We start from the raw sequence: 19,969 nt of genomic DNA on the forward strand, positions 1-19,969 counted from the left end.
TTCTCTACTATCAATACCTGAAATGTATGCTGTTGAACACCCAGTTCACTATTAGTGCTGAATAACAGTCTAATAATTTATACAATGCTAGCAATACATATAGTAAATAACTACATAATAATGTTAGATCAATCATTAAAGTATCTGCAAAAAATGATATAGAATATGCATGCTACTATCACTACAGGGAAACAAAGGCTGTTATTCTATACTGTACCTATGTACTATTTTATTATCATTCTCACTATTTTTTTTACATAAAAACGTTGTCAATAAGTTTTCTTTTTCTGTTTTATAAAACCCAAGAAAATCTTCCGAATTTTTTTTGTTTGTAAATTATCCTTGGTATTTACTGTATGCGTTGAATCTTTAATCCATAGATAACATATAATTATTTCCTATGGTTCATTCCCCAAATGCCGAATAAATACATATAATGTAGAAGTCTCGGCTGGTACAGTAGATCTACTGTATATAAAAAGGGGACAAATGACTTAAGAAGACTTGAACAGTCCCATCAAAAAGCTACCTGATCTAGTCTTCGCCTTTACTATTATTTTCTCATGAATCAATGTGATACTTAATTATTACTGTAATATATTTGCGAAATTATTTGGTTTAAGATTTTCCAGTCAGGGCAATATGATGGGAATTGGAAGCAAAGGACTCCTCTTGACGAGTAGGATACAAAATGAATCCATATTGATCACTTGTTACACTCCTACGTGTAGGGAGAATCTAATAACAATTCAGTCATAATTAATACAAGTTCTGATATTCCATTTCCGACCTCTTGTATTATTTTTACATCCACCATCTGTGCCAATAAAAGTAACGAACCTGCGACCAGATTTACCATGTAATGAGCCCAGCTTGGGGGCTAACGAACTGATTATCTGGCCTGCATCATACCAATATTACCAAATCCAGATCAGAAGAGATTAAATGTTGTAATAACGATTGCACTGAAGGGAAAGCTGTGCTAAATATGACCCTGGTTTACAGTATCCATATCCCAGGCAGCAAAAAACAAACAAACAAAAAAAAAAAACAAGCACCGGTATCAAACGTCCGTGCTTGCCTATTTCATCTGCAGCTTGGGACCTAAGCCCCCTGTATTACTACTATATTACATCCACAGAATATCAATAAGACAACTTCGGGCTCCAACAGTTAAGGATCCACCAGAGCGAGTTTATAGATTACATGTGATGAATACAGGTTTTCTTATAGCTAAAATATCTATGGAACAATCAAATATTTTTTCTTTACATGTCTAAATTGATCTGAAAAGAAACATGCAGGTGTTGTTGAGTCAAATTCCTTTTCATGGAATAGCTCTTAGCGATATTAGTTATAATTAGCTGGCTTCTCCAAGTTACTCTCTCTCTCTCTGATTTCTTCCTGTTCTTTTGAACGGTGAACAGCCTACCAGTCCCCAGGATAAGGAGCTGTCCGTTCAGCACCATGCGGCTCCATTCAATTTGCATTGCACTGCTCTGAAAGGTGTTGCTAGTGCTTCAGTCACCGCGCTGCTAACGTCTAATTGCATCTAAAGAAATAAATCACTACTAACCTGAATTGCTCTGAAGTCTGTTTAGCGATGAGGGGAGATGTTTTCCAGGGGTCCTTAGCTCTTTAATTGATCACACAGCATCCGAGCAACTCTCATCTGTCTGCGCTCCAGCTGATGACTACAAACAGTCACTCCCTTCACTCACTGACGTTTTTTCCCCTCCTCCTCTCCTTTCTCTCCCTCTCCCTCCCTTCCATAGGGGAAATTTTAACTAGTGTTTGTTACATATTGATTGATAGTGATCGGGCTCAGTTTCTGCCTCAAGCATCCTTCAGAAAATCCCCTCATCTGTCACCCCCTCTACAAAATGCACACGGAATATTAAGAGGAGCCTCCCATTATATCTAATGTAGCAAAACAGAAAAGGGAGTGGGGGTGTGTTGGAGGGGCGGGGGTGACCCTGCATTTTGACACCAACAGTACTAACTCCAAAGTTTGGGTCCCTGAGAGTCCAACCCACAGTTGACCTTCATGTAAGGATCCTAATGAGATACTTCATTATTCCTGTCATTGTTGCCTCATTGGGCATCTTAATATTAATCATGCCTTACTGCAAAGAAAATAACATCAAATCCCTTCTCCCACTTGTCCCAGTAACAGCCAGAGAGGTTCATAAATTAGTCATGCAAATGTCAGAGCAGTAATGACTTGAAGTGCTGGCATTGTTTAACTCTATCCTTCGCCATCAATATGGCTATTTCAGAATTGTGCACGGTGTTTTGTGCAAGGGTGAGAACAAGTGCAGGTCTTGTAGTCTTCACAGACACATTAATCAGTGGTCTTCCCCCCCAGTGGGAGTAATTTGCTCATATTATCTTTTCAGCCATTGAAAGTCATGGCATAATATTGACTGGTGAACCTGTCAACTTCCGCAGTACCTTGGATAGCTGGTATTCTCATTTAGGCTCATATAAGTGACATTACTTTATAAGTACATTGGCCATAAGGTGTCTAAGAGTCATATGGCATAGCACCACTTAGTGAAAATTGCCCTTAACCTCATTATTGTTATCTATACTAGGGCAACCGGGTTGCTGTCCCAGCTCTCTAACAGCAGATGGAGATGTGTTATCATATAGAGGTGAACCCTTTCATGAAAAATAAAGTATTTTAGAAGCATTATATTGTAAGTACTGTACCCAGCACAAGATATGCAGAATATAACTGATTGCTTTAGGATGCTTTCGCCATGTCACCTTTTGCAAATAAAGAAGAAATTATTTTAAAAAATAAGCTATGTCTTATATTTCACTACAATATTAAATGCATTCAATAATGAAAAACATAATCACAAGGTGAGTAGGTCACAGATCAATAAAGTGTGACACTTATCTTTTAATAAATGTTAGTGCTTTTGGAGGCTGTTTTTTCTTTCTAACCTCACAACAAATGTGTCTCAAGAGTTCAAGCATCCATAGTTTTTCAATTACTGAGATTCTGCTCATTTCTACTTTAGTCTCAGTACAATAACATATTTGTTATACTCTGTTTCACTTGCATGATGTACTTGAAAAATAAATGTATAGCCTAATGTATCCTCTCAAGTAAAAAATCCTAAAAGAAAAAAGGATGTACTATACTCATCCTAATGGGAATTCCACCAGCAAGAGACCCAAGATTGATTTTGTGTGGACATTGAACCCACCTATATCCTTTTGAAAGTGGTGGCACATGTTTAGTATTGGAGTTGCCCCGCTAGACACATCTTGGCATGCATTCGGTGAATATAATACATATATTGGCCATTACAGGTTTTTACATTTTAACAGGTATGCACTCTTGTTTTTATCACAGGCACGACCAAGACATAAACTGCCTTTTCTTAACAGTACAGTACAGAGAATTCGACATTTCCATGTTTGATTAGATAGTCTCACAGGTGTATTAATGACTGGTTTGAAAAAATGTTATCCCTTAATTCTCCTCTTCTTTCAAATATAAATTATGTTTGGTAATCTACAATAGAAGATAAAAGATTAAGTGGGAGTAAAAACTTACCTTCGCCCAATATGCCTTTTGTTAAACCCTTCAGTGCAAAATTACTCTTGTAATGTATAATTTTACAATGCCTTGTGGGTCAATCTGGCACATTTTTTACTACAAATTAAATTAATCAGAGCTAGTCTTTGTTGTATCATCTGAATAACTTTCTAAATAAAGCAGGCACTGAAAGACGGACAGTTCTGACTACACCAAAGCTTTTGAATAGCACTTTTATGCATTTTTAGTGTTTATTCATTGAAGGAACTGGCAAAGTGCCTAGAGCACAACAGCTTTCCATACATGGTTTTATCGACTTCAAGAACTACAGCATATACTGTAAGTGCAATTTGATCTGTGCTCATTTAAAAGCTGCACTACCCCTATTAAGATTGTTAGATGGTGACCCAACTCCTTAAGTACAAAATTGGCCAATAATTTATATGAGTACAGGGATGTCACAACATAATGCATATATATCCTGGCAGAGAAGCTCTCAAGAGATGATGATTAGTCTGAAGGCTAATCAGGAAAGCTAATGACACTGTTTTGTTTGAGGATCTCAAACAATTTGGAAAGAATTAAAACGTCAAAGAAGGCAAATATGTTGTTAGCTGCGATTTAACTTCCAAGCTGAGCAGCTGTGTCACCAAATGCCAGCTCATTAGCATCTAAAAATCTGATTGAAAAAGATCAGCTGCTTTGGAAATCTGAATGGAAGGTTCAACGGTAACCTTAGTACTCAATGGAAAAAAAAATATTTATTTTAGTGGTTGCTAAGTGACCAAAGGAGTAGGGAATACAAGTAATATAGGATAGGTGAATGAGGCTTCTCTATGTGAAAAGGAGATGCTTTAAATAATGTTATAAACTAAGGGATTTTGATGGAGAGGTTGCCCATTCAGAAATACAGCCATAACTACATACCTCAATATGATTTCTACATGTCAGAAACCATGCATATCATCAATAATATAGTATTAGTTCATAATATACAGGTAAAAGAACATGTTTAGAGTTTAAGATAAGCTATTTTCTGCACTTATGTTTTTTTTTATACTGAATTGTAATTTGTTTTATTGTCCACTTTTAATATTTTAATAATGAACAATGTCCCTCTTTTCCCCACACAACTAGCTCATACATGCCTCAAGTTAGCATACATTTAGGTCAAGATCCACTAAACCTCTGTTTAGGAAACATACTGTGACATTAACTAAAACTAGTTGAGATGTGTTGTTCCTTGAGTTAACACATATCCTCAAAGCTATTTATGTGCAAAAACAATGGACCTCATTCTAGTAACTTCGATAACCAAGTTATCGAGGCTTTTGAGCAGCTATCGCAACATTTTGCTTGGTAGCTATTCTGAAATCCTCAATAAGTTGGTAAAATCGCACGGGGAAGACCTTTTTTGGGTGATTTCATGCTCCTGGCCAAACACAACGTGCGGGAGCCCAAGGGTGTAAAGATGGGATCTGCGAGCAGGACTTTGAAAAAAAAGAAAGAATTTTCCTTCATCGGATTGGGGCCGGGGTTCTCCAGAGCTGATACACATTACTATCAGCACTAACGGTCTCTAGTGCTGATATTAACGTGTATCATCTCCGGAGACCCCCGGCATCAATCCGATGCAATAAAAATACATTTACAGGCAGCTTCATTAAAAAGACAATTAAGGGGTTAACAACCAGTGGCATGTTTATTGTGGGTTGTGGGGTTGGGGAAGGTGGTATTTGGCCCATAGTGGATGTTTAAGCCCTGTGGGGGGGAGGAGTTAACTCCTTCATTACCTTAGTGGTTAATACCGCTAAGGTGATGAAGGGGTTAACCCTTCCACTATCCACCCGGTAGGTATAAACACCCACTGCGGGACAAATACCACCTTCACACATCCCCTCTACCCCCAATGAACATAAATAAACACAACCACCCTACTAACTACCTTCTCTACCCCCAACAACCCCCCAACAACCCCCCAACACATACAGTACAGTAATGGGCAAAATTACTATTATCCAGATATAGATAATAGTGCATTTGCCCATTCAAAATAAAATAGCAGCATAAAGTAAATAAAACTTCTATTTACCCCTGCCAGGGTAAAAGGCGTCCTCATCACCATGCTCTGCGTCCATGTCCTCCGTTGGCAGGAACACAATAATAAAAAATTAAATCTAAGGCCCTTAACCCCTTAATCACCTTAGTGGTTAATAACCGCTATAGTAATTAAGGGGTTAACCAACCCTCCCATGCTACGCACCCGGGAGACCTAGCCATCCACCCCAGCACAAGTACACCCACCCTCGACACATTGATTGGCACAGTGGTACACCATGCCCATATAATATTGGCATGATAAGCCACTACAGCAGTCAACGGGCAACATAAAAAAAAATCAACATGCCCAAAAATACACAACAAATAACTCCAAACCATAAACAGAAATAGAAAAAATAACTATTAATTCAAAACAAGCATGTGCCAAAAAAATGCATTGTCTGTCACTGTATTCATCTGTACACTGGGCACAGATAAATACATTAGCATGCAATGGGCAAACAAAAACATAAAAAGAACAAAATACAATAAAAAACCCTGAAAAAAGAAAATTACACACATTCAATATTTGTTTTATATATTTAAAAGTCTTCACCCTCCGATTCCTGGTGTATCAGGAAGCTCTTGACCAAAGACGGTATCCTTCGCAATCTGCTGCCATCCTGCGTCACATGAAGCGGGACATTTACATGCATAGGGATACCGGCACCCCATAACAGGGCCTGTATCTCGGTAAGTAGGGGGTTCGTTGACCTGAAATCAACGAGGTTCTGCTCCAGAAAGCCCTTGCTCAGGTACACGTATTAACATTTTTATTAAAACACTGCGATTGCCGGCGAGATATGTGCAGGAGGAGGCGGGTCTCCCTGTGAAAGTTCTGAAATCAGATCACATGGGGAGAACTTTGAGGGAGGCTGTGATTAGTTTTTCTGCTGTCCCGAGCGGTTTAGGCATTGTCCAACCGCACGGTTTGAGTTGGGTTCAGATTCTTTCTGAATACCGTGATAACTCAAATCTCAAACCATTCGGCGAGAACATCCCAAACCTTGTGATGTAGTAGTGAACTCATCGAGACTACTAGAATGAGGCCTAATGCCTGAGCTCCATCTCATTAGCTTAGGCTTTACATCATGTTATTGTAGCATAAAGTTGTGTTATCTTCCAATAACTTGATGTTAAGTATGTCTTAGCGTAACTCAGATCCAAACCATGTAATAGGTCTTTAGCCCAAATTGAGAAAGAGAGGACAGAGAAATTGTTCTGGGAAATAATGCTATGTTTGTTAAATTATGCTTAATTGTGGTGTTACACCCATCCAAAACCTGTAAAAGCTCTTTTTGAGGGTCAGGATGGGAGTAAAGCCAAGTTTAGGTATTTGCTAACTTTAATGTTTGAATTTAACTGACTTTAGTCTATAGGCAATGCTATGTAAATGCCTATTTTACATATCATTTGCATTCCATTATCACTAACAACCATTCTAGTTATGTTAACGTCATATAAGGTAGCTTAACTGAGCTTTGTGAATCTACAGTAGCTCCTTATACGTAATAATGAATAGAGTGTGTCTATAAAAAGAAAAAGTAGAAAAAACACAAATGGCTGTGACCTTACTGGATTCCCCTGTTAAAGCAAAAAAGAGCTATGCTGTCGCACAAAACCCCAATGAAAGGGGTAAATTGTGAATTGTATGTCAATGCTATTAAGTAACCATTTTCAGGGGAAATTACATCTCTGTATACACCACACACTAACTGGTTGCATAGTCTGCTAACTAAATGCTGATGATCTGCAAATTACATGGCTGTTCTAAAAAAAAAAAAATAATAATAATTTTATATATATATATATATATATATATATATATATATATCTCTTAATATATAACATTGACATTTGTGGGGTTGTTGCTAGATGTGGTGAATCTGATTGGTCCGAGGGTCTGCCTGCCCCCCCCCCCCCCCCCGCGACTCTCATTGGCCAAGAGGTAAGCTCCACTGTGACACACATAGACACACACAGACATTGGTCCCTGTGTCCGCCCGCCCATAGTCAGCCTCCCACATGACTCTCATTGGCCAAAAGGTACAGTGACATCACTGACACACACCTACTTCACTGTCACACACTCACACTGACACACCATACCCCCAGAGAACCCCTGCGGAGTCCAAGGTAAGTTTCATCCATCTCACACTGTCACCCCTGTCTACACACACACATACTCACTGTCACCCCTGTGTACACACACACTCACACCTCAGACCATGCTTCTTCACCTAATAAAAACGGCTTCTTCACCTAATAAAAACACCATTCTCTCTTCACTTTAAAAAAATGCACCTCCGTCCTATTCAGCTCCGCACACACGCCCGGCCGGACCGCACACACACCCGCCCGACACTCCCTGTAGCCGCCCAGCTTTCCCTGTAGCCGCGCAGCTTGCTTCACACATGGCCGCCATAGCCTGCACTCTCCCTTAAGTTACACAAAAATCACACAGCCGCCCGGACCGCACACACGGCCGCCCGACACTCCCTGTAGCCGCGACCGCCATAGGCTGCAGTAGCCGCACATGCTTGCTTCACACACGGCCGCCATAGCCTGCACTCTCCAAATCACATGGCTGCCCGTACCACACACACGGCCGCCCGACACTCCCTAATCACTTTCACAATGTTTAAACCAATTAAATCGCCCTACACAAAATGTCTGCATTCAACTGCCTTCCCGCCCTACGCACTCTTAATTGGCATTACAAAATGGCCGCCCATCTAGCCACGTTCACCTACGCAGTGTTAATTTACATTATAAAATGGCCGCCAACCTATGCCTTACATTCACATAATAAAATGGCCGCCAGCCTATGCCTTACATTCGCATTGGCCCTTCATCATTGCCTTCAGGTTCACAACATGTCCCGGTTTCCCAATTACAAATTTTGCCCCTCAGGTTCACAACATCTCCCGGTTTCCCACTTACACATGTTGCCCCTTAAATGTAATTATTTACCTCTCATTGCCTTAATTATTTACCTCTCATTGCCTTTACCTTCACAAGATGTCCCGGTTTGCCAATTAAACATTTCTTAATAATAACATAATGAAAATTATTTACCTACATTTCAACATTCACGATCCTCTGTCAAGTAAATACATGTTTGTTTTTCATTTAGGCGCCAACATTATCGTCATTACATACTTCACAAAACATACACACATTGCACACGTCACCTACACAATCTTCATTCACCCCTTCACGTTCACACTTTTTCATAACAAACACTACACATTTCTGCCTTCATTCGTCCAAGCTCAACACACACATTACATTTAAACATTCACCCTCCTTCACGCATGATCAACATACATTACCATCACCATGCCGCTCCAACATTACCTCACCATCTCCGTCTGCGCTCCGCACGGCCATGTCTCTCTGCGCTCCGCCTACTCGGACTAATATCATTCTCCAGCCCCTTAGCCTCATGCACAACACGCATATCGCGCCGCCGCACTACTTCTTTCCCACAATCTATATATATAAAATTGAATTTTGTGAGATTGTTACTAGATGTGGTGAATCTGATTGGTCCGTGGGGCCGCGACTCTCATTGTCCAACAGGTACGCTGACATCACAGACACACCTACTCCACTGTGACACACACACACACATACTGCCACAGACTCTCACCCCATCACACTCACCATACCTCACCCACAGCTCACCTCCCCGCTGGCTCCCCCCCACCATCACCCCCCTACACCCACAGCTCACCTCCCTGCTGGCTCCCCCCACCATCACCCCCCCTCACCCAAAGCTCACCTCCCCGCTGGCTCCCCCCCACCCACAGCTCACCTCCCCGCTGGCTCCCCCCCACCATCACCCCCTCCCCCTCACCAACAGCTCACCTCCCCGCTGGCTCCCCCCCACCATCACCCCTCCTCACCCACAGCTCCCCTCCCCGCCATCACCCCCCCTCACCTCCCCGCTACCTACCCCCTCGGCGCACCTTCACCCCTATGCCACCGGCTCACAATATTAAAATGGCGCTCCACACTACTCCATCCTGTCATCACCCTTACCGCACGATTTCAACTGTGCACCCCTCTGGGCGGCGATCGGAAGAGGCTGCTCTGCCCCTCCCCCTGTGGCCATCTCCCAGAGGGAAGGGCACGTCCCGCGCGGCTGCCACTGCCCTGCTCCCCCCTGTTGAAGGGGGAAGGCACGCCGAGGGCGAAGGTAAGCTGCGGGTGAGGGGGGTGAGCCTCCACAATATTAAAATGGCGATGACTGCCCTGCTCCCCCCTGTTGAAGGGGGAAGGCATGCCGAGGGGGAAGGAAAGCTGCGGGTGAGGGGGGTGAGCCACCACAATATTAAAATGGTGCTCCGCACTACTCCACCTTGTCCCGTGTTACCGCACGATTTAAACTGTGCACCCATCTCACGCCGAGGGCGAAGGTAAGCTGCGGGTGAGGGGGGTGAGCCTCCACAATATTAAAATGGCGATGACTGCCCTGCTCCCCCCTGTTGAAGGGGGAAGGCATGCCGAGGGGGAAGGAAAGCTGCGGGTGAGGGGGGTGAGCCACCACAATATTAAAATGGTGCTCCGCACTACTCCACCTTGTCCCGTGTTACCGCACGATTTAAACTGTGCACCCATCTCACGCCGAGGGCGAAGGTAAGCTGCGGGTGAGGGGGGTGAGCCTCCACAATATTAAAATGGCGATGACTGCCCTGCTCCCCCCTGTTGAAGGGGGAAGGCATGCCGAGGGGGAAGGAAAGCTGCGGGTGAGGGGGGTGAGCCACCACAATATTAAAATGGTGCTCCGCACTACTCCACCTTGTCCCGTGTTACCGCACGATTTAAACTGTGCACCCATCTGGGCGCCAATTGGAAGAAGCTGCTCTGCCCTCCCCCCGTGGCCATCTCCCGGAGGGAAGGACATGTCCCGTGCGTCCACCACTGCCCTGCTCCCCCCTGTTGAAGGGGGAAGGCGCGCCGAGGGGGAAGGTAAGTGGAGGAGGGGTGGAAGTTGAATGGGAGGGTGGTGTGGTTTTAAAATGGGGTGGTATAAAAGGTTGTGTGTTTCCATTTTTGGTGGCTGCTTTATAGCCAGAGAAGGCTATATTTATTATAGGGTAAGGGGGGTGCACAGTTGAAAGCGTGCGGTAAGGGTGACTCCTGTCCACTGTCCCCCCCCTCCTGTCCACTGTCCTCCCCCTCCTCTATCCCCTCCTGTCCACTGTCCCCCCCCTGTCCACTGTCCCCCCATCCTGTCCTCTCCACTGCCCCCCTCCTGTCCTGTCCACTGCCCCCCCTACAATCCTGTCCACTGCCCCCCCTACAATCCTGTCCACTGCCCCCCCCTCCTGTCCACTGTCCCCCCCTCCTGTCCACTGTCCCCCCCTCCTGTCCACTGTCCCCCCCTCCTGTCCACTGTCCCCCCCTCCTGTCCACTGTCCCCCCCTCCTGTCCACTGTCCCCCCCTCCTGTCCACTGTCCCCCCCTCCTGTCCACTGTCCCCCCCTCCTGTCCACTGTCCCCCCCTCCAGTCTACTGTCCCCCCCTCCTGTCCACTGCCCCCCCTCCTGTCCACTGCCCCCCCCTCCTGTCCACTGTCCTCCCCTCCTGTCCACTGTCCCCCCCTCCTGTCCACTGTCCCCCCCTCCTGTCCACTGTCCCCCCCTCCTGTCCACTGTCTCCCCTCCTGTCCACTGTCCCCCCTCCTGTCCACTGTCCCCCCTCCTGTCCACTGTCCCCCCCTCCTGTCCACTGTCCCCCCCTCCTGTCCACTGTCCCCCCCTCCTGTCCACTGTCCCCCCCTCCTGTCCACTTTCTCCCCCCCTCCTGTCCACTTTCTCCCCCCCTCCTGTCCACTTTCCCCCCCCTCCTGTCCACTTTCCCCCCCCTCCTGTCCACTTTCCCCCCCCTCCTGTCCACTTCCCCCCCCCTCCTGTCCACTTTCCCCCCCCTCCTGTCCACTTTCCCCCCCCTCCTGTCCACTTCCCCCCCTCCTGTCCACTTCCCCCCCTCCTGTCCACTTCCCCCCCTCCTGTCCACTTCCCCCCCTCCAGTCTACTGTCCCCCCCTCCAGTCTACTGTCCCCCCCTCCTGTCCACTTCCCCCCCCTCCTGTCCACTTCCCCCCCCTCCTGTCCACTTCCCCCCCCTCCTGTCCACTTCCCCCCCCTCCTGTCCACTTCCCCCCCCTCCTGTCCACTTCCCCCCCCTCCTGTCCACTTCCCCCCCCTCCTGTCCACTGTCTCCCCCCCTCCTGTCCACTGTCCCTCCCTCCCTCTGGGGAGGGGGGAACGGAGAAAGAGGGGGAGCACAGAAATATGGGGAGAGGAGGGAGCGGAAATTTAACTCACGGGCAACGCCGGGTCTCTCAGCTAGTATATTAATATAGCCAATAAAGAATATCACTTGTGAGCACATTCACATGTTTTAGACAGGTCTGCCTTTTTCACCCACCATAACTTAAAATGTGTATGATATATATATATATATATATATATATATATATATATATATATATACAAATACAACTGTATGCTCATCTGCATGTCTTAGGCAGGTCTGCAACCCCACCTTTCCCCATTATCACCCAGCATACAGCACTTCCACTGCAGCAAGGAATTCTGGGAAATGACATGCAAATGAGCACACAGTGTCACTTTTTGCCTCAAAAACCATTTTTAACATGGTTCCCTATAGGCTTAAGCTTGCTGCATGGTCACAGCTTTGAGCACAGCCAGGGTTAAGGTGCATACCCAGAAAACCACATATATATATATATATATATATATATATATATATATATATATGAACAGAAAAAGAGAGAGAGCGGCACGCCCCATATCATAATACTGCGTAATTTATTATAAAAATGGGGAAGGGATGGAAGGGGGGGGGGGGGGAATCGCACTCACAGGATAAAAAATATTAAAATGCAGTTTGTGAATAAATTCACCACCATCCGGTACTGCTGGGGAAGGTCCCTTCACGGTAGCTGTTCCAGATCACCTCCAGATCACCTCCAACCGGTGGTGATCTGGAACAGCTACCGTGAAGGGACCTTCCCCAGCAGTACCGGATGGTGGTGAATTTATTCACAAACTGCATTTTAATATTTTTTATCCTGTGAGTGCGATTCCCCCCCCCCCCCTTCCATCCCTTCCCCATTTTTATAATAAATTACGCAGTATTATGCTATGGGGCGTGCGCTCTCTCTCTTTTTCTGTTCATAGATATCCGTGGAGGTGGTTTATCCCTTGTGAGAGCAGCAGAAGACCCTGTGCACATATCTTATATCTCCCATTATGGACTGACTATTGAAGGACTGGTTGGATTTTTATTACAACTTTACACTTATTTTGCTTCATATTTTCACTTTTCACTTTTTTAGCACTTTTTGCACATTTTTTATATTTTTATTTTTCATTTTTTACTCACATTGATGTATTATTCTATGATGTTGTTTTGAGTATATTTGTATATTTAGTTTAGTATTCAAACAGGTGCACCCATATATACATCTTTATTTTTAAACACATTTAGGAATCTTACACAATTTTTATTTACACGATATTAGCACTACAGTTTATTACACAGAGTAATAGAATATTATTTTGGCGCCACAATTTTTTGTTTTTATATATATATATATATATATATATATATATATATATATATATATATATATATATATATATATATATAGTTGTAATTTGGAAAACACTACCAGATTTGTTTCTCAGGGCGAAGCCTCACTGCACATACTGCTAAAGCCACAGGAAATTCTAATGATAGCAGGAGAAGCAACATACTTGTTATGGAGATTATAACATGAGGAGGTGATGGAAAAATTCCTTCCTCTTGTTATCTAAAGCAGGTTATTTTGAAAAGGCACCTCGCTCAAAACCAAAACAGTGATACTTAGTAGAAATGGACAAATGTTAATACGTGCTACAGGGGGAAGAGGATTTGTAGAAATTACAGTACTCATGGGTACTCAGAAAAAGAATCCCCTCTATGGTGCACAGCAAGAGAATGTTTGAAATGAATTGCTTAAAAATAGCGTTGTTAAATCTAAATTTTAAAAGAAGGGCATTTGGGAGGACATACTTTAAATGGTAATAAAATAAAAATAAGAAAAGAAAAGAAAGGAGAAACCACATATGCTGTTCTCCTTGAGATGGTGTACACTACCCCTGTTATGGTCACCGAGTTAACAGGGTCCTGTTCTAGTCACAAGGCTTAATATGATATTCCCTGTTGTAGTTGCAGGGCCCTGTTAAAGTCACAGGACTCATGTTTAGTGTCTACACTTGTGTAGAAAGATAGTTAGATCAGTGTTTATAACTAACTAGAACATGGCCAACCACATACTGATAGAATAAAAATATCCCAGGATGGTCTCTCACTGGTTAGCTGTACTTATAAAACAAATCCGCTTGTAGATATAATGTCAGTATATCTTTACTGCTGCGATTCATAATGTATATCAGTCTAGGCTGCAGAGGTTTAAGGCTACAGCCCCTCAGTCTCCGCTGCTTGTGCTCCTGCCAGGCGTGCGGTGCGTGCAGCCGAGTTTCCAGGTCTGCAGTGAGCTGCAAGGGGAAAGACAGGGGGCGTGACAGGGGAGTGATGGGGGCGCGACCATGACATCACCTGGCATGTTCTCCCGCATTTGACAGAAAAGGTTCTTGATAGCGCTCTAACAAACCCACAAAAGTGTCCAGTCAACCAATCTCTAGAAGGAAGACCGAGAACGCGTCCTCATCACAAAGTCCGGAAGTCCCAGATGCACCGGAAGTGACGCGGACCGCCGGCGTGGATGCAGGAGCATTCAAAAGCAGCAGAGATCCATTCGGGACACAGGGAGATCGCGACCCACTGTTTACCCATTACCCGCTGCTGATAACGCTGTTTTTAATCATCCTAAGTGTAAGCCTCCATTTGTATTATGTTTTAAGAATATATTTCTGCTGTCTACACTATTTGGTCTTTTTTCTTTTTCTTGGAGATCAGTTGCTGGTAGGTGCTGCACTAACACTAGGGAACATCCACCCCTCTAAGTTGGATGACTGCTCCCTTTTTTGCTACCCCCATGTGAGTAGCCATTTGTGAGCCTGCCTCATTTTCAACACAACATTTCACGACATTGCTATACTATGTGATGTTTTATTATTTTACTTGGCTGCAAGCTGCGCTTCTCTTGTCTATTTGGAAGATGTTTGCCCTCATTGGCTGAGCCGTCGGGGGGCATCTCCTATCGCTCCGTCGCTAGGTCTCATCTCAATTTTCCAGTCTCCTGGAAAAACGCACCGCGCGGCCACCTATCGCAGCAGCCCCGGCCCCATTGAAGGGCGGTTCTTGTCCCCACAGTGCCCGCCATAGCGGGCGCTTCAGTAGCCAGCGGGGACCAAGCCTTACAGCGGTATTGCTGCTACAAAGAAGGTACTACAAATTGAAGTTAATTGGTCTAAGAGCTTAATTACCACAGAGAATGCTTTGTGTCAGCTGTCTGAAGTCTGTACCTTCTGCCTGCTGTCTACTGCATGCTGTAACTTTCTTTGACCTGTAATAAATAGTATTGCAGTCAAATATACTGTGTGTTACAGCATGGAAGCGTTTCGTTCCTTAATTACCACAGAGTATGCTTTGTATCAGCCATCTGATGTAAGTACCTTCTGCCTGCTTTCTACTGCATGCCGTGACTCTCTTTGATCGGTAATAAATTGTATTGCAGTCAGATATACTGTGTGTTACAGCGTGGAAGTGTTTTGTTCACTGCTGTCAGGTAACTCTTGTATTTGTTACACATTAGCTACCAGTGAAGCTGTAACTACAGTGTTAACATATTAACACCGAAGTGACCTAAATGTACATATGTAACACTTCCCTAAAGAGTACCACGTTTAAGGTACATCAGATAACATTAAAAACGTATTAAATCAGAATCAGTGTGGATGGACACAATATTGTACACTCACTGATTTTCTTATTTGGTGAAGTCATAGCTCAGGCCTGCACAACACGCGGCCCGCGGGCCGCATGCAGCCTGCTGGCACTCACTGTGCGGCCAGCGGCGGCGGCTGCTGCTTTCCCCCCCCTCTTCCTCCTCCCGAGTCCGCTCTCCCTCCCCCCGCGAGCAGAGCCCCCTCTCCCTCCCCCGGCAAGCCGAGCCCGCTCTCCCTTTCCTCCCCCTCCACCCCCTCCTCCCCCGAGCCCGCTCTCAAGACTGCACGCTCTTGCAGTGCGGCACTTCCGGTGCCCGCTGCTTGCGAGCGCGCGCAGTTCCGCCGTGATCTGAGTTGAGGGGAGATGTAGGAGAGGTGCAGGGGCTGATGTGAGGTGAGGAGGTGCAGGGGATTGAGGTGAGGTGCAGGGGATTGAGGTGAGGTGCAGGGGGATATGTGCAGGGGATTGAGGTGAGGTGCAGGGGGATATGTGCAGGGGGGTGATGTGATGTGCAAGGGGGGGGGATATGTGCAGGGGGTGATGTGATGTGCAAGGGGGGGATATGTGCAGGGGGTGAGGTGCAGGAGGGGGGGGGTATGTGCAGGGGGGAGATGTGAGGTGCAGGGGGGTGATGTGAGTTGCAGGGGGTGATGTGAGGTGCAGGGGGGTAATGTGAGGTATTGTATTGTATTGAATGTCTTTATTTATATAGCGCCATTAATGTACATAGCGCTTCACAGTAGTAATACATGTGGTAATCGAATAAATAACAGAAAATATAAATAACAGATCATGGGAATAAGTGCTTTAGACATAACATTAAGGAAGAGGAGTCCCTGCCCGAGGAGCTTACAATCTAATTGGTAGGTAGGGAGAACGTACAGAGACAGTAGGAGGGTGATGTGAGGTGCAGGGGGGTGAGGTGCAGGGGAGTGAGGTGCAGGGGGGTGATGTGAAGGGGGGTGATGTGAAGGGGGGGTGATGTGAAGGGGGGGTGATGTGAAGGGGGAGTGAGGTGCAGGGGAGTGAGGTGCAGGGGGGTGATGTGAGGTGCAGGCGGGTGATGTGAGGTGCAGGGGGGTGAGGTGAGGTGCAGGGGGGTGATGTGAAGGGGGGGGTGGGATGTGTGTGGTGTGCAGGAGGGTATTGTGGGTTTGATGTGGAGGGGGAGTATTGTGTGTGGGTGAGGGGGAGAGATGGGGGTATGAGAGATAGATGGGGAGTATCGCAAAGGTTGATAGTGAGGGGTTCTGGTGGAGATATGAGGATGATGATGAGGGGTGCTGGGGGAGATATATGAGGATGATGATGAAAGGTGCTGGAAGAGAGATGATGATGATGATGATGGTGATTTTACCCGTGCGGCCCAATTTTTTTTTGCTTGTAGCAGTTCGGCCCTTCTCGCTTTACGAGTTGTGCAGGCCTGTCATAGCTGAAGACCGGATAGATGTCAGTTTAGCAGTGGAACCTCTAGCCGCGCATCAGGAGTTTTTACCACGGCTGCCGGTATGAAACCTAAGGTACACCATCTCAAGGAGAACACCATATAAGGTTTCTCCTTTCTTTTCTTATTTTTATTTTGTTACCATTGAATTTAACTCAAATTGGATGTCCTCCCAAATGCCCTTCTTTTAAAATGTAGGATTTAATAAAGCTATTTTTAAGCTATTCATTTCAAACATTCTCTTGCAGTGCACCATAAAGGGGATTCTTTTTCTGAGTACCCATGAGTACTGTAATTTCTGTTACCCAATTTAGCATGTCTGATAAGTCCCAAAATGTTCTTTTAGTGAAAGAGGCAGCATTAGCAGCCTAAGAATGCCTTTAGGAATATGATGATTGGCTGTAGGAGGGCATATTATTGATAAAAGGTTCATACAAATTCACGATTGATTGTGCCATAGATTTGATACTCTGTGGCATTGCTATCTCCCACTGCTCTACAGCATTATAACTCTACCTCATAATGTCAGTCTGACAAAGGCTGCTGAATATGGAACAATTAAACCACCTATTTCAATTCAATAAACCCTGAATGTAGGAAATTAGGGTAAATATAACAATAAGAACTAGCAGAATGTTTGTCAATGGACAGAGAGATGTATATCAAGGACAATGCACACCTTGTGATGGCACAGGGTATACACAAGAAGGTGGCACCGTTTATAAATGGTGCCAAACTAAAATTTGTGTGGAGTTATATTGGTAGAAAGAGACTCTCTTTTTGGGTTCAGTTTGGTAGGCACCATTTTTGAAAATGTCCAGTGAAAACACCTGTAGTGTGTATAGATCAATTAACTGTCTTAGATCAACTTCCCCCAAGTTAAAATTATCTTTGTATCCTTCTTTACCATAAGGACATGCTGTACCGAATACAGCTGAAACCAGTTACAACGCGGTGCTCGGGGGCCCCATAATGAGACCGTGTTATAAGCGAGATCGCGGAAAAAAATGGCAGCCGCGATCAGGGAGGGAGGGGGGGAGAGGGAGGGAGGGGGGGAGAGGGAGGGAGGGGGGGAGAGGGAGGGAGGGAGGGGGGGATCTCACACAGTCTGGAGAAGCCGGGATGTCAGCTGTCTCTGTGTGAGTCCCCCAGGCCTAGAACAAGCTCTCCTCCCCCCCCCCCCCCGGCGGAGGTGTGTGTGTCTCCTGGATTTACTTTTCTCCTATTTAAGCACCCGATGAGTCACTTGAACTTCCAGCCCTCGGAGTCTCACGGGGTTCATTTCTCCCGTGTGCACATGTGGAACCTCAGCAACTGCTCCAAGTACTATTGGCAGACGCTGCTATTCATCGCCTCGCAGGAGATACAGATAAACTCTGCTCAACAAGCATTGCTTCAATTTCAGTGGGCAATAAAGTAGCAGGATATCCTCTCCATAGGAAAGTAATCAGCGGGCACTGCTTGGACAAAAAAATGGCAAGAAGGCTGGACCTCGCAAAAAATACAAAAGCCTCTATTGGTTCCCGGCAAACATGGATAAAAAAGGGGAGGAGTCCCCCCTCAGCGCTCTGACGCGTTTCGTCCGCACAGGGACGTTGGAGTTGTGATACTGGGGTGTGATGGGAGTCCATAGTGTTAATAGCATGGTGGGTTTGTTTTCAGAAAAAATGTTGTTCCTGTGCAATTTCAAGGTGATGTTAAATGACCACTGAAGAATCTAGTATTGAGTGTACAAGAACTTCCAATAAATGGTGTAACCTAAACCTGCACAAAATTGTGTTCTTCAGGACAAACACAGCAACTAGAATTATATGCCAATTGCTTCTCTTTCAAATAAACAATTACTTATTAGGTGTCACACTGCTGGGTCTTTGCTGCAATAGAGATCCACTTTATTTGGAAGATACAATACAGAATGTGAGGCAATCGCATGCAGGATTTAAAACAAGGGCGAAGTGTCAGTGTCTGTGTAGGGGAGGGGAAGAGAATCTCAAGCAGGCTCTCCCAGCCGTGCAGGAGAAGCCAGTGGTGAGTCTGCGGGGGCAGGATCTCACGCAGTCAGGAGAAGCCAGAAGACTTGGAAGCGAACTTGTTTTGGACCAGCAGGGAACCTGTTCTGTCCAGCTCTGTAGCAACCTGGTGAGAAATAATGAGGATTTTAACTAGCTTGTTATGTGTGTAATGTGACTGTATTGTATTCTATTTGCCTCTGGTACCGAGGCTCTGGACTTCCTGGGTTATAGGGGGGTGGATAAGAGCAGTTAGCTATTAGAAACCCACAGGCATGTTACTGAAACACCGGGTACTCACTGCTGCTTTCGCCTGGTGGCTAATCCAGCCTCTGCATCTTCTCTAGAGGTTACAATATTGCCCTGCCCGCAGCAAAAATGGATCCCTTCTCTGACGGTGGTGTTTGTATGTTGCATTGCTTCCTGGTGTGGTGTGTAGCCAATGCAAACCTATGTAACCAAAACAATTTATTTTATCACATTCTCCAACATTTGTGGGGCTCATTAAAGATGGCAGCAGGTGTAGCTCCTCTGTGCTATTCACTCCACTCTCATTGTTGCAGCATAGGAATCTTTGCAGTTCTCTATTTTGCTGTTGAACCCGGGTGTATAGCTCCTCAAGGGGTCTCTTCATGGAATGGCTTTTGGATGAAATTAAATGCTGCACGACTTTCATGGGTTAATGTTAGTTTGTTGCAGCTGTGATTTGTATAAGGCCGAGTCCATAGAAGGACAGGTCGCGCTTAGCCGTGAGGATGAGGATGCCTTGAGAGGGGGCTCACGCGGGCGTCCGCAGGCGTGCTGAGGCGCTGGATTTTTCAGCCGACAGCCAAGCTGTTTTTCAGAGCGCTGTCGGCTGAAAACATCCAATCAGCGCGGAGCAGGGTCAACGCCACGGCGCCGTGACGTCGGCGCCGTGACGTTGACG

General features: G+C 45.4%; 1 protein-coding gene across 4 annotated transcripts in view; it reads right to left on the reverse strand.

Annotated features, from left to right (window-relative positions):
* CPLX2 (complexin 2) overlaps nucleotides 1-19,969 on the reverse strand; it is a 124,238-nt gene that overhangs the window by 65,167 nt on the left and 39,102 nt on the right. The window contains exon 1 of one of the 4 annotated variants that reach the window (XM_075600886.1): nucleotides 1,577-1,733. The exons of the other annotated variants lie outside the window; for them this stretch is intronic. The gene's annotated coding sequence lies outside the window, so the exon portion shown is untranslated. Of the gene's footprint in view, nucleotides 1-1,576; nucleotides 1,734-19,969 lie in introns of those variants that run through there. 4 annotated transcript variants of the gene reach the window in all.

This window comes from Ascaphus truei, chromosome 5, assembly GCF_040206685.1.
Source record: "Ascaphus truei isolate aAscTru1 chromosome 5, aAscTru1.hap1, whole genome shotgun sequence".
Taxonomy (NCBI): Eukaryota; Metazoa; Chordata; class Amphibia; order Anura; family Ascaphidae; genus Ascaphus; species Ascaphus truei.